The 26,743-nt window shown below is 41.4% G+C and overlaps 1 long non-coding RNA gene across 1 annotated transcript in view; it reads left to right on the top strand.

Annotated features, from left to right (window-relative positions):
- The window catches only part of LOC102385396, a 59,136-nt gene that overhangs the window by 27,035 nt on the left and 5,358 nt on the right, over nucleotides 1–26,743 (top strand). Inside the window, exon 2 of the long non-coding RNA XR_322924.1 lies at nucleotides 17,118–17,209. This is a non-coding gene — a long non-coding RNA (uncharacterized LOC102385396). The remainder of the gene's footprint in view (nucleotides 1–17,117; nucleotides 17,210–26,743) is intronic.

Raw genomic sequence — 26,743 nt, 5'->3', positions numbered from 1 at the left:
ATCCAGTTTTACACTGTTTTAACAATTGGACAACTGTTCACACACTGAAATCACACTAAATGGAAGAAAGATTGAAGCGTATGGATGGAAGTACTTAATCTAGTCTAGATGGAAGTAATGGTGGTAAGCAGGAAAATATCTTGATTAATAATGTGTACATAGATTTAAAAGGTGAACCTTGTGCTGGACAGATAGTAGGACTGTGTGAAGCTTCAGTTGCCAATTTGATTCAGAGGAGATTCAGCCTGATTTGGCGGCCAAATCTCCAAATCTTAATTGAATTAGGAGACCCATTAATAGGTTTGAATTGATTCAGAAAAGATTCAGAGAGATTCGGATTGGCCTTGGAGAGGCAGGAACAGATGGGAGGCTGCAGGTTCTGTCACAGCTTCTCCAGCTGTGCCTGCCTCTCCCCAGGCAGGGGGAGCTGTGGGAGAAGCTCCCATGGTTGCCCTGCCTGGCTCCATCCCCTGCCTGGCCCATCCTCCTGTCACTTAAACCCCCCCCCCCAAAAAAAAACCAAGCAAGACCCACACACATCAGCTGCAGCAGCTGGGGTCAGGGCCTCTGAGGGCTCATGGCAGAGCCTGTTTGTGCAGCATGGAGCAGTGGCAGGGACAGCAGGGATTGCCTGCCCCTGCCTGGCACCCATGCAGCAGATGCCCCATGGCACGGGTGCAGCACGGCTCAGCAGGGCACTGCATGTTGTCTGGGAGCTGGGGCTACGGGGGCTGAGCACTGTTGTGCTCTGGGTGACTGCTGACTGCTGGAGCTGCCTCAGCTCCCAGACAGTGCGCGGTGCCCTGCCAAGCTGTGCTGCACCCCTGTGATGCAATAGCTGCCATGTAGGTGCCAAGCAGAGGGAGGGGTGACCCCTGCTGCCCCTCACTGGCCCGTGCTGTGCAGGGGGGCTCTGCCATGAGCTCCCAGAAGCCCCAATTGCCGCTGCTACAGCCAGTGAGTACGGAGCTTTTTTTTTTTTTTTTTAAAGCTGTGCTTGCGTCTCCCCAAGTGGGGGGAGCTATGGGAGAAGGTCCCATGGTTGCCCTGCCTGGCCCCATTCCATGCCCAGCCTAGCCTCTTGGCACTTAAAAAAAATAAATAAATAAAAAAAGCCTTGAACCCACTGCTGCAGCCAGTGAGTATCAGGGCCTCTGAGGGCTCATGGCAGAGCCCCCCTGAGCAGCATGGAGCAGTGGGGAGCAGCAGGGATTGCTTGCCCCAGCCTGGCACCCATGCAGCAGCTGCTCTATGGCACGGGTGCAGTGCAGCTCAGCAGGGCACTGCATGCTGTCTGGGAGCTGAGGCCACTGGGGCTGAGCACTGCCTGGCTCTGGGTGACCGCTGGAGCTGCCCCAGCTCCCATACAGTGCATGGTACCCTGCCGAGCTGTGCTGCACCTGTGTGTGAGATAAATGCTGTGTGGGTGCCAAGCTGGCGTGGCTCCAGCAGTCATCCAGAGCCTGGCAGTGCTCAGCCCCAGTTGCCCCAATTCTTGGACAGTGTGCGGAACTCTGTTGAACCGCACTGCACTCGCGCCATGTGGCAGTTGCTGCGCAGGTGCCAGATGGGGAGGGGCAATCCCTGCTGCCCCACACTGCCCTGTGGGGCTCTGCCATGAGCCCTCAGAGGCTGTGATCCCTGCTGGGGCATCTGGTGAGTGCGGTTTTTTTGTTTTTTGTTTTTGTTTTTTTTAAGTGCTGGGAGGCTGGGGCCAGGTGGGGGATGGGGCTGGGCAGGGTAGCCTTGGGGGCTTCTGCGGTGGCTCCCCCTGCCCAGGGAGAGGCAGATGCAGTCAAAGGAGCTGTGGGAGAACCTTCAGCTGTCTGACTGTGCCTGCCTCTCCCCAGCCAATCCGCATCTCTGAATCAGTGCTGAATCTCCGATCCTGATTTGGCGGAATAGAATGGGGACAGTGCTTCATATCACCAAATTGAATCATTGTCCTCTGAATTGGCTGAATCCAAATCCAAATTGAATACTTCCCTATTCTCACCGGCCTAATAGATAGTAACAAAGATGAGAAGGAAGCAAATAAGAACTTTTGTGAGATGAAGGGAATGGGGAGAATATGATGGTACTATGAGGTTTTTGCTAAAACTTGTTGAAGTACAGGAATGGAAAATGGATGTAATACAGAGAGAAAGGAGGAGGAAAAGGATGGAGAGCAACTGAAATCATGGCATTGGCTATCCTAAGTCAGGGCTGTTAACTTCTAAGCAGCTGGGGGCCAAAGGCCCTGTGGGGAACATGCCCACAGGCTGCAACGGGGTGAGCAATAGGCCCCCTGAACAACATGCCATGCAGGTATTCCCCCTGAGGCCACTACTGCATTGTGTAAGCATTGTGTGCAGACTCCAGCTGCTGTTGTAGCTGGTGTGATGGGGGGAGCTGCAGCCAGGCAGGAGCTTGGGGTATAATTTAACCCCTCATGGGTTGGATGCATCTCATGGGATGCCAGTTGAACAGCTCTATCATAAGCTATGTGATCCTCTGACACAGACTTTTGTTCAGTTTATTGGTCCAGATTGATTGCTCTGGGCTTGATAAAGCTTTGAGTGAAATTCACCGAGTTCAGCTCACTTCTTGTATTATGAAAGGGGTGGGTAGCTTAGAGCTTAATAAGTATTAGCAGCAATTTGACAGACTATTTGCTTGCTTGACATTTCAGCTAATTCTTAGACCTGATAATAGCTTACCTCCCTTATGATACTGAGTACTTTTAAAATGATTGACACTAAATGGTATTATACTGTTAGTGGACTCAGAATTAATTTTAATCAAATGCTACAGGAAGACTTTAATTATAATTCCAGTGTTGTCTTAAACATTGTAACACAGTTCAATGACATAAGACTAGTAATTTAAAATTTATTTTATGTGATCTCTGGCACATTAAAATTCTATATTTTTATAACTAGTGTAAAAATTAAGATCTTATTGTATTTGCAATTGTAGTTCTTAGAAGTGTTAAATAAAAATAGTTAAGGGTTCTCAAAGTCACAGGTCTGACTTCAAAAGAAAATGTATTAGCAATGTAGAACTGTTTTGCTCCATGGAGTTAAATTATAACAATTTAATAATCTTTTGGCTTTTTAGGGATATTTTTTTCCTTTGGTTTAGCAAAAAAACAAAACAAAACAAAACCCTACCAAAAAAAAAAAAAAAAAAAAGAAAAAATCAGTGCCAATAGTTAACAAAGAAGCAGTAGGGGCAGAGTTACTTTATGCTTTCTGCATGATCTCTCACTTCTGGGACATCATGGACATAGACTAGTCTGTTCATGAAGCTAGTCTAGTATCACATAAGCAGCTGGATGAACCTACATCCAACTTAATTTGCCTTTGTCCTTTATGTTGGATTTAGAAAACAAGTGTCACCAAAGGGTTGCCTAAACTTATCAACTTTAAGGTTGCTTTCTCTTAGCTGACCATACACAAAACAGCCAAGGTTGGCCCTGAACTGGGCTAAAGTGGTATAATGATCTACAGGAAAAAGGCCTCAAAGTGCTTGCCAAAAATATATATGCCTTACAAAAATCTGAAGTAAATATGATAATGCCTCTATTTTCTGTTTTCCTTTTAACTTCAGAAAATACCCTTAAGATTTTTCAAAACATTCCATTCATTTATTTTATCCAACTTCTTGGTTGCCTCCGTACCAGGGGTGGTAGCATAAAAGAATTTTCAATACAAGCCTTTTTTTTTTTTTTTTTTTTTTTTTTTTTTTAACAAACTGCAAGCTTTTTTCTGACAACTGTTTTTTTTTTTTTTTTTTACTGATGCATGTTTTACATAATGTAAATGTAAATCTTATGTCAGGCCCTGCCTTGGTGCCATCCCCCACTTAGAAGGGCTGGGTTCAAATTTAGGGATTTAACATCAACCATAGGAAAAAAAAGTTTGGTTGTCACTAAAATGTTTTTAGTAAAAAAAAAAAATCTTGAGCTGGCAGCCCTGCTTGACTGCAGCAATGGTTCTATGCTGTTCTTCCTGTACGTCCCTTCTCCCCGCTTTCACCCAACCAGGATCCCCATGCTCACCCCACACCCTGATGCCCCTAACTGCACCCTAATTTTCCCCCATCCCAGGACAGACCCCCAAAGAAACCTACCTGTGACCCAACAGAATTACAGGAAGCCTGAGATTCAGCAGCAGCAGCACAGGGCTAAGACAGCACTCCTTGCTTGGATGCCAGGCGAGTTTGCTGTTCTCTGTCTGTTGGAGTTTCAATCAAGCTGAAGCTGCTTATTGTTTTTACTGATGGCAAAGTTTTATTAAAGACTTGACTGACAGCCATTTCTAGCCTGATTCTTTTTACTGACAGCAAGTATTCCTGGAGCATAGGTTAGGGAGGAAATAAACACCAGCATAAACAGTCACTACTGATATTTCTGAATATCATTTAACATAAATATTAATGTTTATATAAGTTAGTGTATATGTGTGTGTATACATTATGTTAACATATAATATATGTATAAGTTACATGTTTATTTTTATGACACCTTAATTTTCTAGTCCTAGTTCTCATAATATAAGATGGCAGTCCAGATTTTTAAGAACAATAAATTTTTGGGTGCCATTCTGCAACACTGTTTTCCCCCCTTTTCTCTCTCTACATAGATTGTGTTGTTACTTTTAAAGTTATTTATGTAATCAAGATACTCATTCCAAGTTGCAGACTATTAGGGATATTCACAAAACTGTAGATTGAGTAAAGAAATCAATGACTACATATATTTTCCTTTCTGCTAAGTATGCAAGAAGTCATCTTAGCTCTGGCATTCCCTAACTTGTGCCTTTGTAATGTGAATGTTCTTTTATTGTAACATTTAATAGGTAACTTTTGAGGGCTTTTTAAAATCAACTTATTTTTTATACTTTGACACCAGATTGACTTCTCTGGTGATTCAGGCTTAAGCTTATTTATTCTATTGCACAAATCTCTCTCATGTATGCTAATAGAATAGGCACCAACTGTGTGGATGCTCTGGGGCGCAAGCACCCACCAAAAAAAAATTAATGGGTGTTCAGCACCCGTGAGCCATGGCGATTTTGTTTTCCATGATACGTGTTAGATTCTGTTTATGTTAAAAACTTTGCCCTGAAACTGAGCTTTTACAAGCTGGTATCAGTAGGTGGCAGAAACATGTTACATGGCTGTGCAGGAAGGTGGAATTAGACCAGTGCACCACAATTCATGGTGAGGTAGTAGACATGAGTAGGGCCGGAGGTTGGGTCAAAGCACCCACTGGTAAAAACCAAAGTTGGCACCTATGGTTAATAAAGTATAAGATTTTTTTGGATGGAAATAGGTGTCACCTTTCCTTGCTTTTGCGCCACCATAAAATGGTTGTGGCAGCATAAAAAGCCAAGCAAACAGATTTCCATATTTCTTGTTGCACTACAAGTGCCCCAAATTTTTGGTTATGACAAAGGTGATAGGGGATTATGCTGCTTTAGTGTGGCAGATGTCTATTTTTTTTTTTTTTTTTTTTTGCAGTGAGAGAGTATAAGTATCCAGTTATGTACACTCTTCAGTCACCCTGGATAGATTTTCTGGAGATTTGAAGGGTCCGCTACTGTGTACCTCTGTAATTCCTGGGCAGAATCCAGCCCCTCAAGCCCCTGAAATACCTGTCCAGTTTTCCCCTCTTATGGAGATGCACTCTGGAGAATCTGGGAGCACATCTCAGTAAGCAGGAAAAGCCAGGTTTTTCCTGCTTGTTGAAATGCATCCTCAGGACCTCCCCCACACATCTCCTTAAGCAGGGAAAGTCTGTGGTTCCTCACTTACGAAGATGCACCTCTGGGAGGTGCAAGAGCTGGGAAGTAGGGCTGTGCAAAGCTTTAGTCTCTGATTCTATTTGGAGGAGATTTGGCCCAATTCAGCGGCCTAATCTCCCCATCTGAATCAAATCAAGAGACCCATTAATCTCTCCAAATCAAATCAGAAGCCTCTGATTCAATTCGGAGAGATTTGGAAATATTCAATGATTTGGCCATAGATATAGCTTTCTATGTTTTTTCTATGTACCTCAAGGTACCAGGCGCACCTTATGAATAGTAAGATGGTGGGGTAGATGGAATATCCCATGGGATTCTCCAAATCAGAATTGAATCTTCAAATTCAGATTTGGCTGAATCAAATCGGGACAGTGGTCTAAATCAGAGAATCAAATCACTGTCCCCTGAATTGGGCTGAATTCAAATCGAATATTGCCGACTTCCTGGTACCTCATGCCTCTATGCTGTGATCTGTGTGGACCTGTACTTTACATGGAGGCACGGGCCAGCACAGATCCCTGTGCAGATGCATGGGGTGGCATAGAAGCCAGGGAATCACCAGTGTCCCATATTTCTATGCCAGGACCCATGCTGACTCATCCATTTGCATGAAACATAGCTCAGCATGGGTCTCATCATGGAGGCACAGAGTCACACATGTCCCAAGGTGGAGGCATGTGGTTCTGGGGATTTCTTATGCTGCCAGCCTACACTGACCCATGCTGTTAGCACAGAACCCAGCACAGGTCCTAGTGTGGAGTTACTGGGTACCTGGAATTCCCAGGCTCCCACATTGCCCCATCCTCCTTGCCGGGACCTACACTGACCTGTGCTTCAGCTGGAGGATGGGACAGCATGGGTCCTGGGAATCTCTTTGCAAGGGGCAACGTATGTGTTCCCCAATAGAATGGATCAGCTGCAGCAGGACACATTCTACCAGACCTGACCTACTTCTGTTTAGCAATGTCTGTTTCTGCACATTCTTATGGATCAGCACAATTGAGGGTGAATACTTCGTTTCATAATTGTATGATTGAGGACAAGGCTGAGGTGCAGGAATTCTGGGTTTAGTCCATATTTTGAAGAGAATGTACCATTCTGGGATACAGTTCCTTGAAACATGTGACATGTTATATAAACCTGTAGGTGTTTGAAACTAAGCGAAGAACAAAAGCAATTGAGAAGTGGATCCATGTTTAGGAACTGCTTATGACTTGGCCTCACTTGGTGCTTATTAGTTCAGTGCTGTACATGAGCTTGTTTTATAGTTTTTCTTCTGATGGCTGTATATAAAACTCTGCATCAAAACAATTTCTAATATTTCAGACCTAGATTTGAATGTCTAGCTTTATTGGTTGGGCCTGTTTATGGATTTTTTTGAATGAAATTATTAGGACTGTTTAACTATAACTACCATATGCTTAGAAATGCCAGTCAAGCATCTGTCAAATATTACAGCCTTTTAAAACGTAGTATTATTCTGCTCCCAGCTGCATAGAGTTGTTTAGGCTGCTTAATATTCAGAAGGTTGAAAAATACTAGTCATAAAAATTGTAGTATGCAATATAATGCTTTGTTTTTCTGTGTCTGAAGTGATTCGTTTGAGGATCTTTCTCCAGTAAATATCTTTAAAGAGAAATCTCAATAGGCCCTTTGAAATAAAAGTGAAGGAGAAACACTACATGTTTATTCATTTTTTATTTAAATAATATTCTTTCTGGTGGGAAAGCATTTGATCAACAGGTCTGAGAATTAAGCAATTCTGTGGCAAAACATTTGGAGAATCTTAAAAATCCCTCTCTGGCATTTAGAAGGTTGAGAAAGAGCAAAGGGAATTGGCATTTTTTTGTCAAACTTTCAGAATGGCATATTAGAACATTTAAAAGCTTTTTTGACATTTGAAACTTTGTAAGACCAAGCCACCAGGGTTGCTCACTCTGGGTAAGGAATACATTAACTAAACTAATCCTTAAAATAAATTATAACAGTTGAATTGGATTTCAGTGATTGAATTACAATAATTAATTTGAAAGAAAGTTACATTCCAAAACAGCAACAAAGAGACACTCAGCTTAACCATAGTTCATGCAACAAAACTGATTTTGCATAAATATATCCCATCTTTATGTAAACAGAATGTGGCCTTATACATGGAGAAATACTATAATTGAAATCCATTTTGAAAAGCCTGCTGAGTTAATGGATCATAGAATTTGATTCCTACGTCATGTAGAATATTGTGGGCATACCAGTAGTAACTGAAGTACTGTAGTGCTAAACATGGGGGTACTTCTGTTCTGGTGAGCATGTGCTCTGAGAAGCTGGGGGTGTTACTATCTGAGTGAGTGCTGAGTGATTGTTGGGTGATTTGCTACCTGTACCTGACAAAAGCCCTACTGAGAGAGAGCCAGTCTCAGGCCCAGCAGGTTATCAAAGGAGACTCCCTGAGCAACAAGGGAGCAAACAGAGAAGGACAGTAGTTTGCAAGCAGTTCTCAGATCAGTTTGCTGTCCTCTTCTTTGAAGGGGGGCCTTTAAGCTTGGTGAGAGGAAGCAGGGGAAAAGGAACCTTTTGAGATGAAGAAGCAGATTACAGGCCAGCTTACAGATGAGTTTTATAGGGAAGGTCTGCTTGGAAGAAGGGCAGAAAAAGAGAGGTGGCAGTTTAAGAGACCTAGGGAAATGGCTGGAGGATGTTGCAATGCCAGTCACTGCCACTACCTTTGCTTGCACCTGTGAGGTGTCTGTCCAGGTAGGACTGGTCACAGTCAAGGCTTCCACCCAGATCCTGGTTTGGCTCTGTGGAGACTGTGGCTTGCAGGTTCCTTCCAGTGAAGGCCAGGTCGGGGAGAGCCTGCAATCTGAGTGGTGCCTCCTTGTGGGGTCCCTCAGGGAGCAGGCAAGAGAGCTACAGGAGGAGGTTGCAAGGCTCTGAAGGATCCTCCATCATGAGGACTTCATCAGTTCAGTGCTGGAGGAGACCTTCAGCACTGTGGAGGAAGGATGGCCAAACACAGCACTAGAGAAGGGAGAGGCCATAGCTTCTAAGGGAGGTGGAAACTGGAAGCTTGTGACCTCTGGCAGCAAGCAAAAATCTTCATCTCTGTCATAAATAAATCCCCAACAGAGTTAAATGCTCCTGCCACAATGGGCCGAGTGAGCTGTTTTACCCCCCTGCTTTTTGTTTGGGCCACCTGATATGGGCGTACCCTAGGTCATATTTCCGAGTACTTCAGTGGAAGGTTCTAGAAGTTAGCACCTAATGCTAGGTCTTTATAATAGTAAGGAAAAGTTCCGCCTTGTTATGTAAATATGTGCAACATTATTGGCCGGATGTAAATTATTTTGTAAAGATGGTTAGCTATTGGCCCCGCTAGCCGTATATAAGGTTACCCAGTTTCCGCCCAAGGCGGAGACCTCTGCGATGACCTCTGAGCTTGCTGCCTGGAGATCTGAGAGATCACCTTTAGAGGTTCGTTGAGAGACTGATCATCTTTCAGCGTCTCCCTGTCACCGAAAAATATCTGATGTACCCTATCCCGATTGCTAGCTCGTTGCGTTGCGAACTCGTCCATTCTTCCGTTCGATTGTCGTTCCTGTTACCTGTTGAGTTATTTGTATTCTACGTTCGCCTTGTTTTCTGTAACAAGCAAGCTTCATTCACCTACGCCAGAACCATCTAAGGGCGTAAGTAAAATCTCTTTGAAACCATTAAGCTGTCCTGCCTCTCCATCCACACGCCTGCCCAACCGATCCCGTTTTGCTTAACAAACCTCAATTTCTGGCCCGGCTGGTCGGCTCCCAGGACAATCTCCACCTGCACGTTTCCCTGGAAAACAGATATGGAGGAGGAACACTGGTGGAGGACAGGTCCAGCCTCCCCAGGTTCCATAGTGGTTAGGGGCTGGAAGGGACCTTCCAGATCATTGAGTCCAGCCCCCCTGCACTTGGGCAGGAAAAACTACTGGGGTCAGTTGATCCCAGCAAGGTGGGTGTCAAGACGCTTTTTGAAGATCACCAGGGTGGGTGACCTCTGTGGGGAGCCTGTTTCAAACCCTTGGCACTTGACTGGAAGGATCAAGACCACTGCCACCAAGAGGAAATGATAGGTAGTGGTAGTTGGAGACTTCCTTCTGCCAGGGATGGAGGCATCCCTCTGCTGGCCTGACCTGTTGTCAAAGAGGTCTGCTGGTTGCCCAGAGTCTGGATCTGAGATGTTATGGAGGATTACTGAGACTCATCTGGCCCTCTGACTACTATCCCATGCTGCTCATTTATATGGGCACCAGTGATACTGCCAGTGGAGATCCTGAGCAGTTCAGAAATGACTATAGGTCTCTGGGTGTAAGGATGAAGGGGATGGAGGCTCAGGTCATATTCTCTTTAATCCTTCCAGTCCAGGGGAAGGGTCTAGGCAGGAATGGGTGCATCCTGAAAATCAATGTATGGCTATGCAGATGGTGTTGCCAGCAGGGCTTTGGCTTCTTGAACCATGGGATGTTGTTCCAAAAAGAAGGATTGCTAGGAAGAGATGGTATCCACCTGATGGAGAGAGGGAAAAGCATCTTCATAGACAGCCTTGCTAACCTAGTGAGAAGGGCTTTGGTCTCCATCCCCTGGAAAACCTAGTTTAAAGCCCTGAGGCAAGTGGGGAAATGGGCGACCTAAAAGAAGTGCAAGCAGAAGCGGGCAACAGGGAGATATTCTCAGTCTTCCTGAGAAAACAGGGCAATCGGCTAGTTACCTCAGGTGCCTATATACAAATGCATGGAACCTGGGAAACAAGCAAGAAGAATTGAAAGTCCTTGCACAGTCACAGAACTATGACATGATTGGAATAACAGAGACTTGGTGCGATAGCTTGCATGACTGCAGCACTGTCATGGGTGGGTATAAACTGTTCAGGAAGGACAGGCAGGGGAGAAGTGGAGGAGGAGTGGCAAAAAAACTGTATGATTGCTCAGAGCTCCAGTATGAAACTGGAGTTAGGCCTATTGAAATTTTCTGGGTTAGGGTCAGAGGGCAGGGTAGCAAGAGTGTCATGGTGGGGGTCTGCTATAGATCACCAGACCAGGAGATTGTGGTAGATGAGGCTTTCTTCAAACAAGTAGCAGAAGTTTCCTGATCACAGACTCTGCTTCTTGTGGGGGACTTCAATTACCCTGACATCTGCTGGGAGTGTAATACAACAGTCCACAGGCAATCCAGTATTTGAAGAGTGCTGGGGACAGCTTCCTAGTGCAAGTGCTGGAGCAATCCACTAGGGGCTGTGCTCTTCTTGACCTGCTGTTCACAAACAGGGAAGAATTGGAGGGGAGTGGGGGAGGGTTTAGCAGTGGGTGGCAAATTAGGCAGCAGCAATCACCAGATGATTGAGTTCAGGATCCTAAGGAAAGGAAGGATGGGAAGCAGCAGAGCAAGGACTTTGGACTTCAGAAAAATCAGACTTTGATTCCCTCAGGAGAATGATGAGCAGGATTCCCTGGGAAGCCAGTCTGAGGGGGGAAAGGAGTAGATCTGGACTTTTTTTCAGTGGTGGCAGAAAACAGAACAAGGAGCAATGGTCTCAAGTTGCAGCAAGGGAAGTTTAGGTTAGATATTAGGAAAAACTTTCTCACTAGGAGGGCAGTAAAACAGCAGAACAGGTTACCCAAAGTGGTTGTGGAATGTCCATCTTTGGAGGTGTTTAAAACCTGGCTAGAGAAAGTGTTGGCTGGGATGGTCCTGCTTTTAGCAGGGGTTTGGATTAGATGATTTCCTAGTTTCTTACCACCCTAATTTTCTATAATTCTATGATCTTGGATTTGGAACATAACTTGTTGGTTTCAAGAGATTCCTATCCAAGCAATACTGGATGATGACTCCAGATGGAAGTCTATAACCAATCAGATGTGGAATAGGTTCCACATAGATATAAAAGATTATTGGTACAATCACACATCCTTGCACCATCCCTTGGGACAATTACTGTCATATTATCATGATGAGGTCTGACGATTGGAACAAATTTTGCTTGACATCCATCTCTCCTCAGGACTTTCCATAGGGCCTCTTGGCTGATTGACTCAGAGGTCACTGAAGGCCATGTAAAGATCTCAGTATTACTTGGGGCCATTTTCCTGCAGGTATCTAGGAACAAAGATCATATCTATTATACCTCTGTGTTGTCTGAAACCACATTGGGAAGAATCTGCTTAGCAAGGAAAATGAGTCTCGAATGTGGGTGAGAATCTTTGGAGATCTGGTCAGGAGTGCAATGCAATCTTATCTACCTCTAATGAATATGGTTATAATTCTGCCATCTCTTAAGTCACTGGGAATCTGTTCATATTTCCAGATTTAATATAATGACTTATAATTGGCGAGAGAGCTGTTTTTCCACTTTGCCTATACATTTGACCCTGTTTACCAACAGGATAACATGCTCACTTGTTCTTCATGTGCTTAAAGACTTTCAAGGCTTCTCGATAAATTGGTGGATCTGCAAAGTAGTCCTTAATGAGATTTTGTAAAATGTCTTCCATGGTATTATCTTTGACATTAGAATCTTGGTTCAGGTGCTCTTGAAAGTGCATCTTCCACCATACATTCATGGTGGACCTGTCTTCGAAGAGTTGCTCCATCCTTATACCTAAGAGGGATTGCTCCTTATGTACTTGGCCCATAGATATCTCTGATTTGTGCTGAAGAAACTGTTCATGTCATGGCTGTCAGCAAACTTTTAAATCTCTTTTCTTTTGTCTTCCCACCACTTCTTCTTTCACTCTTGAATTTTCTTCTGGGTCTGGTTTTAATATGTCTTGCTACCATTTGGTGTATTGCTACTGTTTGAATGGATGTCATTCTGTCAAGCTTCAAAGGCTCTCCTTTTACTGTCTATGAGATTTTGACTTTACTAACTACCAAAAAGGCAATATTTAACCGGGGTCTCCCTGTACTTATTCTTGCAACTGGAATGTATCTACTTGGATGATACTTCAGGACTCAACAGAGTTGGACATTTTCTCTTGGACTGTTATTGGTGGACTACCCTCAAAACAATGAGTTTTGACATGACTATTCCAGTGTGAGGCAATAAGCAGCTTATGCCTCTGGGGCAATCTTACAGAACTTGCTACATCAGATACACTGAGGTCACATTTTCATTTATCTTGCATATTTTTAATTGAAATATGTACAACTCAAGATGCCAGAGCCCTAGACATGAATCCACAGTATCTGTGCCTTAATTTAACATGGGGGGGGGGGAACCTATGGCATGGGCAGCCTCTGTGTGTGCTTTCTGGCATGAGGGGAGGGGAGGGGATAGGCAGATGGGGCAGGGAGCAAAGCAGCAGATTAGGCAGGGAACATGGGGGAGGAGGCAGGAAGCAGAACAGTAGATCAGGAAGGGGTAGATGACAGAAGTTGTACTTGGGGAGGGTGAGGCGCTAATTTGTGATTTAGAAGATTTTTCAATTTGGAATATTGTGGCAGCAAGCTGTTAATGAAACCTGTGAAATATTTTAATGTGCTTTTTAGAATCTAACATTGAAATTTTGTTACTGAATCTAGTGTTGGTAACTGATTTACAGTTTTACTTTAATTCCCATAATATAGTCCATGCGTGCCAGTATGGTGACACTTTTATCCACACCAGTGTGCGGAGTCATCCTGTTCCTTACTGTACTTAGGAAAAATACAACAAATACCACAGAGTGCTGGGGCCTAAGGCCTGGTGACAGACTAACAAAGAAATACACCTCTCTCAGCTTTTGCCAAGGGTCACCTGGCAGGATATTCCTTCTTCCAGGGCCTTCTATAGGTTTGCCATGAACAAATACAATCATCCCCAATGTCTTTGTACTCCTAGCTGTAACTGAAATTTGGATAATTTAATTCTGCAGAACAATCTGTGGTATGAAAGGCATGTACTCCAAAAGTAAAAAAAAAAAAAAAAAAAAAAAAGTTGTATTGTCAGCATACTGTCATTTTTTTCCCGAAATGAAACATGTTATTTACAATTGCCCTATTCTTCTTTCTATAATTCTGCTTCCTGCTGGTTTTGAAATAGCTTTCATATCCTTGCAATTTCTATCTGCAAATTGAAAATATATGCATATTGCTTCTGTAGAAATAAGAAAACAATTACATTAAAATCTAAGATTTTTATTGCACATTATTTTTTCCTTAGTGTATTTCTTAAATGGAGATATTCATATTTTCTGTGCTTGTATGTCTCAGAGTTATGCTGTGAACATGTGTGTACACACACTCTCTCTCTCTTTCTTTCTCTCTCTCTCTTTCTCTATTACAGGACCATAAACTCTGGGAAAAATAGAATGTTAGCCATAAAACGTATGCATAAATATCTTTTAGATTTGAGAATCCAGGCACCATTCCAAAAGGAGCTAAATTGCCAACCTGCTTCGTTTTCCATTTGTTTGATGGCATTAGAATACTTCTAGCTTGAATAAGAAAATGGACTTTTATACATCACATATGGGATGCATAATAAAAATTCCTTGAATCTTTTTTTCTCTCTTGAATTACTAACCACAGCTTATTATGGAACAGACAAGAGCATTACTTGCAACATAATGGTATTATATAAAAATGAAATATAACTACTGTTACTACCTACTCTGTCTTTGGTCAGAAACAAGTAATATTATTTAGCATTACAGTGAACTGTTTCCTACAGCTAGAAACAAACCCCTTTTGACTTCCATGACAAACTACAGGTTTACTTTTCCTTTCACCTATTAGACTGATCCCTACCATTGCACATTTTATTTGCTTGTTACTTAGCAATAAGGCAAGTTTCAATCTAATGCTATACCCAGACTTCCAATCTCCAACCATGTGAAAAGCTATCATTCTTCCTGAAAGAAGATTTTGACACTACAGAAAAATTATTGGATTTCTGTGTTAGCTCCAGTCCTCCAAATGATTTGATGTTGAACACAGGGAGCCAGATTTGTTCCTGCTGTATAAGGCATAAGCACTACTCTGTGAAGGTCCATTTTGTACAAAGAAACATATCAGCCCCCAAAATGGGAAATCTGGGAGTAGAGCAGGAAGTAGTGCAGTCAAGGGATGCATTTTATCCCAAATACAGCCTTTATCTACTGTATTTTTGGGATACAGCTTACACTCCTTTGGAGTCCCTAGTGGATTTAAAGCTACTGACACCCAGGTCATTAATTCCAAACTGGGGTCCACAGACCATTAATGGACTCAGAGGCCACGGTACATGGCCTACATATTGCATTGATTTATTTATTTATTTTCCTTCTTCCCATTAAAAGTTTGACTGTGCATAGTGATCTACATGAACACTGAGAGTTTACAGGGTCTGTTTGTCTGAGAGGGTTGGGACCCAATCTTAGAATAATACCTTAAAGGAGGATAGGGATGGAAACACTGTCCCAGTGCCCCAGGCATGTACTCCTTCAAGCAAAGCAAATCTTATTGATACACCATGTACAGAAATGTATATCGTGAAGGGTAGATCTACAAAACTAAATTCAATACCCACATCCCTTCCTGCTCTTGATTACAGTGAAGAAGCTATAAACATACTTTTCTTGAATCCTCATTCACATAACTTGCCTTTTCCTTCTCCAGTTATTCAGCTTTGTGTTAATACATTTTAATTCTCCCAGTATTTGGACTGAACTATGGTATTTTTATTCTATTTTAACATTTCAAAGACTTAAAAAACACAAAAACCAGAAACCCCCAAAACCCTTTCACAGGATGTTCTTAGATTGCCATCTTGTACTTTCAATTCAGATTCTTTCTTCAGTCCTTAATTTTAATTTTAAATGTCTCATGTATTTTCAGATTACCATTTGCAAGTAGCAAACAGTGGGTGCATCTACATGTGCAATTTGAAGCAAGAAACTCCAGAGCAGTTTGAGCCAGAGTAAACTACTCGCATGCATGTCTACATGTGTGCCTGGGACAGAAGCAGTTTGAGCCAGGGCAGAGCAGTTTATGCCAGGGATTCTTCTGCTCTGCTGGCAAGGAGTATGTGGGGTCAGCTCTGGGCTCTGAGTGGTGGCAGTGGGAGGCGGGGGAGCTGGCTGGGCCATGAGAGAGCTGAAAGTGTGGAGTCATGTGGCTAGGTGGCAGGCAGCAGCCTGGCCCCCTGCTGGCTAGGTTGATCGGGCACAATTTATAGCTGTGCTTAGAGTCTACATGTGTGTTTAATTGCAGTTAACTACCCCAATGTAAAATAGTTCTGTCCCTGACAGTACAATCTTATGGTGGCATGAATTAACTTACTGTAGCCTAATAGCATCGCACATGCCGATGGTGATGCTTTACTCTGCAGCTAATAATTAGACTACTCCATAGTTAAGATTATGTGTAGTAGACATGGCCAGTGTACAATACTTTTCTCTTCTTACCTTCCTTTCTTTCCTTTTCTTAATTATTTTTTTAATCTTGAGTAATATCTTTTAAAATGTTGGACTTTGACTTTAGGATATATGGAAAAAATCATTTTTCTTAAGAGGTCCAATTGAAAAAGATCATTCATTGCTTAAAAGCATCACTCAAAAATAGCTGAAGCTAGACCATTCAAACCAAGCTTCTTATAAAATGATGTAACTTGATAGTTTGGGCCACTTTCTGAAATCCCATTTAAATTTATACTAGAAGATCTGATTACAAGACTGAGTTCCTACATTATTTTATAATGTTCAGTGAGGGATTATTTCAAGACTTTATGAATGCCTAAATTCATTAGAAATTCCTACTCATTCTCTTTGTTTCATTCAATCTATTCTCTCCTCCCACATTCTCTAATAATTAACATTAAGAAGGTGTTTGTCAAGGATGTTTCATAAAGAACTCCTTAAATAAAGAAGCCGAATGGAAGTCTCTTATGTTAAGACATTTTGTTAAGGACCCACTCAGCTAAGGATGCCTCAAATTAAGACTCTTCAACTAATGATGTATGTACCTTCATTTTGGAAAGTATCAGTTAAGTATGCACTCCTAAAGCAATTTATCAATGCTGAGGTGATTCAAAAGGTGAGACCCATGTAAACCATTCAATCAAATAAAAAGTATTTCAAAGTTAACTTAGCAAAACATATTTCAAAAGTAACATAGCAGTCTTAATATTTTTCCAGGTTTTTATTATTATTATTTTATGAAACTTAGATTATATGACAGAGTAAACACTGTAATAATAAAGCTGGAAATTCTAACTGTTTTAGAGTTTCTGATTTGACCTCTCACTTTCCTTGATGTCAGTCAGATCCAACTCAGTTGAAATCACTGGAATTACACTAGTGTAAAACTAATCTATTATACATTATCTCTATCATTCCAGTTCCTAATGTAATACAACAGGACATGACATGGGTTCAGAAATGAATTGCTCTCTTCTGGGCACTGGCTGTTGGATGTGGAACAGTGCTGCAGGTATGTATATGTCAAACTTGTGCTGCAGGTATGTTTCCTGCACACTGATTAGAATCATGTCTCTTCATGGTCTCTAGTCATCAAGGGCTCAGTTCACAAGGGGCCTTAAGGACTGTAGCATCTGACCTTTAGGTATAGGCTTAATCTTGCTTCTCTAAAGGCCCCAAGTTAGCTGTTTATCTCTGCTTGGGATTCATAACTGCAAAACCTTTTCCTGGCTAAACCCTTTTCTTTCAAAGGGAAAGGAGGGGTCAGTCCTTTCTTTCAAAAGACTATTTGGTAATTGCCCTAAAGAATATTTTATTATTTGATAGAAAATTGGACTGCTTAAGCTGGAAAACAGGAGAGAATCCTACCCAGGAATACTTTATAGCCTAATAGTTAGAGCACCTTTCTGGGCTCAAGTCCCACCTTACAAAGGAGGGATTTGAACCTTGGTCTCCCCCTTCACAAATGAAGACAAAAGGAAACTACCAGCAACTTCTCTTGGGTTGTCTTTTATATGAACTTACCTATGTATAGAGTATGTTTTGTGATTTGGGTCATAGAGATGAGATCAGTAAGGACATGCATATGCTGTGATTCTGGTAGGCCTTAAGGCTAGGGACAGACATTACACATAAACCGGTTTAAGTGATCAGAAACCAGTTTAAACATGTAACAGATGTTCAGTGCACATAAACCAGTTTGAAAATGGCTGAAACCACTTTGAGATGCACCTGGCTGAATGTAGTATCAGACTTAACTGATTTGGGTCAAACCAGGTTATGCAATGTCTGTCCCAGACCCCTTGCTGGTTTAAGATAAACCAGACTCCCCCAGCATTCTGGCATGCTCTCTGGACTGGGTGGGGCTCTCTGCTCCACAGCAAATCTGGCCCTGCCCCTCTGCTCCCTGACAGGTGGTCCGGCAAAGGGTCTGCCTGGCTTCCCCCTGCTCTACCTTCTCCGCCCCTCACTGCTCAAGCAGGAATCCCCCTCCCTCCCTTCCTTCCTCCCTCCAATCTCCAACAGCACAGATCCAAACCCCACGGACCCTAGGCATGTGGTGTGCTAGCTATTGCCAAAAGGTGTCTGTGTGTGTGTGTCTTCAATTTCACTGGGACAGGCAGACAAAACAGTGACTGCTTAGGTGTTTTTGGAGCTAATCAACAGGTCAGCTGGTAAACTGTTTAAGAAGAGTTTGAACTAATGGAGAGAGGCTGTTGTTTTGCTGATGCGGTGATAAACACTGTTATCAGCTCCCTGCTTGCTTGCTTGCCTGTCAGTTTGCTGCAGATGGTATAAAGAAGCAGGGAGGGAGATTGAAAAGTGTTAACAGATGCATGCACTACACACCCGTCTCCCTTTGCCTCAGAGTGCTTGCAGGAGTCTTGGGCCTGACAACACACCCGCCCCTTGAGCAGGCAGCAGGGGAAAGCCTGGGATGGTACAGGCAGGCCTCCCTAATCAGAGGTCCTGCGAGGGCCTGGCCATGCCCCACCTCAGCCCAGCTCCCTGCTGAAGTGAAAGGAGGTCTGCTTTAGTGCCCCCAAGCTTCTAGCCTGAGCCACTGCAGGCATGTGCCTGAATTTCCTCAGTCCAGAGAGAATGTCTGTCTGGTTACAAACTGGTTCAGCCTAGCCAAGATAGACTAACCTACAAAGAGTGAATCAATTCAGGCTCATGCTTTTTGAATGTCTGCCCCTATCCTAAGTGTTTAGCTGATAGACTCTGTGGGCAGTTTGGGGCTTGTGTACATCATAAATGTAAGAAACTTAGGTTAATTCAGTGCTGTGTTGGAGAGGAAGGGAGTTGGCAAAAGCTGGAGGCTCTTCAATGTTGAACTGAGGAGGCTAATGAGACTACTAGGAAATAAGCCCTAGAGTCCAACTCAAATTTCTTTATCATCCCCAAGATTGGTGCTCCTTTTATTCTTTCTCAGTGCAGCTCAGGCTTCTTATGGACCTAAGCCTCTTATTATGCAATAGTTTCTGTTAAAAGTCAATTGCTACAATAGTTATCTGCAATATAGTCATATTTTCCTATGCTTGGAATAGAAAGTAATTGTACAGTGTCTGGTACCATTGTATTGCAACTGCTGGTAAACTGACTAATGCTGAACACAGTGTATGTGCAAAAATTCTTCTTGTTGTACTATCCTTATTTCTTTTATATGCCACACCAGCAGTATATAATACAGTAATCACTATTGCATATGGGCTCCAATTACATAATGCAGAGAAGAAAAACAATTTACAGAAACATCTACCACACAGTATGCATTTCCTCACAGGTGTGTGTGTGTGTGTGAGTGATGTGATGTGATGTGCGTGCATGCATGCATGCATGTGTATGACTTGGGTTAGGAAACAAAGTCTGTGTGGGAGCTGGATGATTTCAGTCCAGCCTATCCTAGGTAACCAAGAGCCATTCCAGGAACATTTTGCAAATGTTTATAGGGCCTTGGATACAAGTACATCACAGAACTACATTCCTCTGACACTCTACTGCAGGCAACCATCACGTTGAAGCTGAAATTTCCCAGACCTTTCCTTTGTCAAGTGTTTTTTTTTTCTTGTACTACAAGGTAAAAAGACAGAACTATTAATATTATGCTATCGTCGCTCATAAGATGCGAGAAGGAAGGCAGAAAGGATTTAATGAAGATAAACTGAGATTCATTCTTTCTTTCTATCCTATCAGAAAGTCAGTGCATTATTTATGTACACCTTTGTTGAAGATCAATGTGGTGATAAAATGTCCTGTATAATATTTTGGTTATCTGTTTCTGGACCTCCTCTTTAATTCTGCCATGTTCCCTGTCCTTTACTACTGGCAGTTTTTTAGCATTTCAGTTAAAACAGAACATTCAGGTTACAGACGTCCAAGGCAGTGCAGGGGGTAGAGGCAATGGAAGAATATTGAGAGCGATGTGGTGTTGGCATGATGTTGTAGCAGTGATGGTCCAGCAAATATGTGAGGCAGGGTTTTTTGTGGAGTGATATGTTTTAATGGACCAGTTACATTTAAACAAACTTTCAGGCACAAGGTACCCTTCTTCAGGTCTGAGAAAGAAGCAGATACACTAGAACAATAGCTTATCTCCATATGTAGATAATATTTAAAGTACAGCTTGTTAATCTTGCCTGGCTTCCTCATATGATCATTACTGTTTCTCTGACTCAGAAGCTGAGGGCTTTTCAAGGAGGTAGTTCTTCTGCCACTTATAAAATGGTACATGGGAATGTCTGGTGCTATCTTAAGATAATCAAAGGTTGCAAGATTAAAACTCATTGTAAAAAATAAGTAGATTCAGAGTTTAGAGCTCTGGGAATCTGTAAAAGCAGTCTTGGCTGTTAGTCCTGGAAATTAGCATCAGAAACATCTGAGGTTTGTTCATCCCTAAAATTTACTGAGAATTCACAAGTTAGACGTGTATCGTTGTTCCACTGTGGTCTCATGTAAGTGACAGTTATCATCAATTTGCAAAGTTACGTGACTATTTGGAGCCAAAAGCATTAGTCTGCTTTATTGTGTTAATAAATACTGAAACCCATTATCTACTGATTTATCATGGTGCTGAGAATTGTTGTTCTATAGTTTATGACAGTTCACTTAGCAAATAACGCATGCATATTGTTTTCAATTTCTTTGCACTCCCAGGAGGGCGGTAAAACTATTCTAGGTAATAGATTAGTAACAATAATAGAGTAAGAGCTGGAGGGTTTTCTGGAATTTCTGGAGAAATGTATTTCAGCTTGTACTGCAGCAGTCGCCCAAGGCATAAATTTATTAATGTGACATTTATAGACTGCATGGGTCATTTAAATTATTATTTGAAACAATAAAGAATTGGTATTTAAATAAACTAAAACAGCAAATATAAATAGAAAGCTCTGTGCATTCAAATTCAGAACCTAAATGGTTTTGTTTGTTTATCATACAATTACTACCTTTAAATATAGAAAAATAGATCTTTAGATGAAAGTTAAATTAAATGGTTTGTTGAAAAGCTTCCTTATATTATATAATTATTAAATAAAGTGTGTGTTTGTATAGATAGTAATCATGTAATATATTATATGATTACTATATATAGATAGATAGTAATAATATGAAATATATAATATCTATCTTATTATCTATCTTTCTCATATATAAAAGAGAGAGAGAGAGATCATAATTTTTTTTTTGCAACTTTATATCCAGCAAGTTCTCATATATGAGAGTTTTGAGACCTTATTGTTCAGCTTCTCTACTTACCTTTAAACATCATCAGGGAAGTATTTCTCATACAACCCTTTTTCTACTTTGGATCTCCAGGAGTGCTATCATTTTTATATCAGAATAGGCTTTGCTCCACTTTGAACTTCACCACCCCACTTTCACGCTCATCTAATTTAGAATTGACCCGAGCCTTTTTGGGTGCCTACAGATGTTCAGGACCCCACTCTGAGTCATGGTGCTTTATATAAAGAACCATGAGTTACAGCTGTCTCCCTGTCCCAACCAACATTCGCCTGTTGGTTTGGGGGAGATTGAGCCTCCCTGCACCAGCCCTCCTGGCCAGCAGGTAGGGGCACTCCAGTAGCCTCCAAGGAGTCTGCTGAACTGCCCCTCCCCAGCCCCACTCCCTATTTCCAAGTTCTGGGGCTGTTAGCCAGGAGGGAGGGGGAAGTGAGCAGCACAGGCCTGCTGGCTTGCCCAATCTGAGCTTGGAGGGGGCAGTGGAATGGACCCCTTCACCTTGGAGGTCTACCCCCTAGCTACCCTGATAGGTGAAAAAATAATGCTTGAGGGAATACTAGTTCCCTAAGGTGCTCTAAAGCAGAATGCCTTAATCTAGTACCTGATTTGATAAGGGTTATTTTTTTGCACAATTGGCCATTTTCAAAGCTTTCTGTGTGAGCAATAACAGAGAAATCCCTTAGAGAAAACAGTGGCATAGTAGCCTTTGATCACACATCTGCGTTTACTGCAAGCTATATATCTGGTTAGATCTCATGTAGCTTACTCACAAGTATCATCCAGGGGCAGGTGGAGATTTCCTTTGGAGGCAAGCAGTTGACTGACCATGAGTTTCAAGAGAGAGCGAGTTTCAGATGCCCCAGCTTCTCTGAGAGTTTTCACAATGGCTGCTGCCCCTCCTCCTGGGCAGTCTTTCACTTATATAGACCTTATGAACTCATTTACCTGATCCAGTGAAGGGCAGCAATTGTTGTCTTCCAGCCAACCAATTTGAAATGCATCAGTGGTTACCGGGCATACTGGCAGGGTCTCTAGCCCCCTCCCAGTTATGATGACATTGCTTAGAACAATAGGGAGTTTAAGCCCTACCACCCAGGTGTGTGAGGCCAGTCACATAGGCAGAGGGAGCAGGTTCCCCCCTCCCTCAGGAATATATCCAGCTCAGGTTACAACTCAGGATTATCTGAAGCCAATAGGGCCAGGGGTGTCTGCCTTGTGCAGTGACCATGGTAACTAAATTGTCAGATTCTTTATCAGCCTGATAAGAGAGCTTAGGGAGAAACAGAGATGGCATTCTGCTACACGCTTTTCCAACCTCCCAATCCTTTTCTACCATAATCATACCTTATTTTGCATTAGTGAGATTGAACAGCACAAACTCGCTATACACAGGGGCAACAGAGTTTTAGGGAAAATTAATTCCTACTCAAGATCCTTTTATGCCATTGACAAGCCCATGGGGGACAAAATCATGGGTAACTGGCAAATTTATAAAAAAAAAAAAATCCTTGGGTTTCTATTTTCCTGCTAGCTGAGTTACACTTCGGTGCAACTTGAGAAAGATCTTAGGGCAATGGAAAATTTATCTGGCACCTTCTCTCTCTCTCTCTCCTTTTACTCTTTTGTAGCTGTCTCCTCTTTAAGACAGGAACTGTGTTCATATGTTTGTACAATTCATAGCATGAATATACACAGTTCACATCACTCCATTTCATACTAGTACATAATATTCATACACAGAAAATGTGTGTAATAGGAAATTTTAAGTTTTAGAACTATAAATTATTTTTAAAAATCGCAAGGTGAGCTTCTCCCCTGTGTCTTATTCCTCAAAATGGTCTGAGATGGCATCTCTGGCAGCAGACTTTGAAGACAGACAAGAAAAGCTGTCTCTGAAACCCCACTCTTCCCATTTCTCCTTCCTCCCTGTAGCCAGTCCTCTCTGTGCCCAATCCCATGAAGCTACATCAATGGAGGAGGTATAATATTGTTTAGTGTAAGTCATTTTATTTTAAAATTCACAGCGAAGCAATATGTGAAATCAATGGCAAATGTCATGTTTATTATGCATGAGTGGAGCTGTATTGGGTGCTATTTTCCTGTCCATCATATGCTTATGGCATAAAGGTTGATATTTTTTCTAGAACTTCAAAACCAGGCAATTTTTTGCTCTTATTTTATTGTTATAATTCATATGCTTTTTTACTTTATTTACATAGGAAATAGCTAAACCATATTTCTAAATGTATATAAATATAGTATTGCATATTTTTGTCAAGCAATTTACTAATAGCTACAATTATATACCTACTATCCTATAATCAGCAGCAGAACCTATATCTGATATACTGGCCAACCCAAGAACAGGAGTTGCACACAGCCATTTTACACATAAAATATTATCTTTTGTCATCATCTCATGAGAAAGGAAAGTCAAGTCAGTGAACTTTTAAGACTTTGATATAGGAAAAAATACCAAGGGTATTTCTCCTAGGGTTTTCATTGTACTGATTTAGGACCTGTTCCTGCACCCATCAATTCCCACAAAGAATATGAGAAAACTGGGGCTTCATTGTAAAAGAAATTACACAAGGATAGACTAAAAGGTTCCTTCTTCCTTCAGCTGAGAAAGCTCCCCCCCCACACCTTGTTTGTTGCTATTTACTCCACAGAGGACTTCATTTCTAAAAAACTAATGACGCGTTTATATCATAAAAGGATAAGTAAAATTGAGTAATTGAAGAGGTTAGGAATCTTTTAGTTTTTAACACAATTTTTGTTAACTTTTTTTCCCCTATTTCATAAACAAATGGTTTCTGATTAAGGTACCTTTGACTATCTCAGTATGAATGGGGTAGGGAGTTCATCTGGGATGGATTTACTCTCCTGGTATAATAAAAAGCAGAAGTCAGGGTCAGGAGAGCTTGAAAGCATTAGGATGCTGATTGGAAAGTCTGCTGTTTCTTACCTTGAGGGTTGTTTCTCTATTATTGTAAGCTGCCTTGGCTTTATGAATAGGGTTCGATATAAATCTATAATAACAACAACAATACATATGCAGAGGACTAATTTGATTAGAGAGCAGGGGAAGAATATTGTTCAATTATCAGGCAAGTCTATCAGAGGTTTCCTCTAATTTTTTTTTTTCAAATTTCCTCTGTCCTCCACCACTGATATCTAAATAATCTCCATGGTTTACAAACACCTGTAGTGAAATGTAACAGAAGGTTGCTAAGAAATCTTGTGTGGAAATCTCAAGGTGGATATCACCTACAGCAGCCTGTTTGAGTGCAATTAGGCAGCTATGCATAAGGTGAACTTACATTTTTTTTCCATTTATCACCTACAGACACCTTCATAGTAATCTGTTCTAGGTAGTTAACATGTTGATGCCTTCCAAATGTTTAAAATAATTTTTCTCTCACTATAAGAAGTTTAAACTGCTCTGTGGATAAAGTAGATTTGCCTTTGTGTACACTGAACAATGACATTTGTTCCTAATTTGATCTTCATGAAAATTCTTAAAGTGCTAGGAGTGTTATATATTTGTGAATTTCCAAATTGAATTTTGTCCTTGTTTGAGTGGTAAAGGCCAGCAGGAGAGCATTGGATCTATTTTGGAGAGATTGCCATTTGTTAACATCTCTGTCTAAGGATGTACAGAAGGCAAAGCTCCTCATATTTTAAAGGAAATTATTGTGAAGAATCTGTCTTATTTATAGTAATGATATTTTTATTAACCAAATTGTATTCGACATTTTGGGAGAAGATTGCCAGATAGTTTGTGGCATGTGAATTCTGACAATTTCCTCTGCCTTTAGATTTCTTAGATGGGTAGTCAGGCAGAGTTTGGAACTAAATTTGAGGTTAACATTACATTGATTTTGCTAGTTGATTTATTAGTTGTTTGTACATTAATTTTATTTATTTATTAAAGAACTGCTGGATACTTTTGACATCATTAACAGGGTGGTTTATTGGGATGCCTAGTCACTATTGGATGTGGACAGTTACACTTGTTCGATCCCATTTATTTCCCTTCAGGACCTTAAAGGATCTGTAAGTCCCTAGTTTGCATGACTGACACTTTTGACTTCATATTCACTTTGTAGCCTTGTTGGCTTTTCTCCTTGTTGTAGTCCTTGGTATGTAGAAAAAGACTTCAAGGTCATGGTGGATAATTCATGTTTTCCAGGTGTAACACTGTAGCTGAGGGCCAGGGTATTCCTTGAATATATAAATAGCAATATATAGTGGGAATAAGGAGCTTGGTGAATATATTTGGCAAGTTGATTCTTTACCCAAAATATAGTTGGAGTCATTTTTAACTTATTTATATAAACAGATTATATTTTATATCCAATAGGCCAATGATTAAGGCACCTTTTTCTGATTATAAAACATTTATACCCATATCTACTCTCTGCCCAGTTCAGAGCAGAGGTTTCAACTAAGATTGCCCAGCTTTCAGGAGAGCATCCTAAGCAGCCATCACTAAAGTATTCTGGTGTATGTTTCCTCCAGTATCTGTTATTGAACCTATTGCACTTTATACAAATATTCACCCGTGTATAAACTAGAATCCAGTGATCCTACTTTCCAAACTTTAAAGTTCCTTTCACATTTTCACTCTGGTTCAATCAATGTCTGTGTGTTTTATATAAAAAAGAATAGTTTCAATATGAGACTAAGAATAATATAAACCAGAATACTCTACAGCCCTCCTTGAAATCCAGGCATTTTCCTAGGCACTGGGTGATGTAGTTTCAAGTTTCCTCAAGCAGAAGAGGACTGACCCCTGATATTCCTCATCCTGGAGGGAATATCCTAAGTGCTTGGTGTCACTAGTACCGCCTCTTCTTCAGAATAGTGCTTATTAATAGTATTTCAGAATAGTCAGGTGCTTATCCCTCATTTGCTTTTATTAAAAATACCTTAATTGCAATTGAAATGGAATATTTTGGGGGGGTTTATCTTGGAGAAAAATCTAAAAACAAAGATATTGTGTTTGACTCAAACATTTGGTCACTGGTTTGGTTTTCTGATTTAAATCACAAATATTTACGGCAGTAGGCAGATAATGGTAGCTTTGCATTTGGTACAAGTGTTATTGCTTATAATATTGTGTGTAGTTCTGTTGTCTATACTTCAAGACTATTATTTTAAAAATGGAGATGATTCAGAGAATATAAATGAGAATGACTGAATATTTGGAAAATGTTCTTTTTATAGATTCATAGATGTTAGGGTCGGAAGGGACCTCAATAGATCATCGAGTCCGACCCCCTGCATAGGCAGGAAAGAG

The sequence above is a fragment of the Alligator sinensis genome, unplaced genomic scaffold, assembly GCF_000455745.1.
Source record: "Alligator sinensis unplaced genomic scaffold, ASM45574v1 scaffold297_1, whole genome shotgun sequence".
Lineage (NCBI taxonomy): Eukaryota > Metazoa > Chordata > Crocodylia > Alligatoridae > Alligator > Alligator sinensis.
The sequence above is the reverse complement of the archived record's forward strand: the minus strand, read 5'-3'. Positions and strand labels throughout refer to the sequence as shown.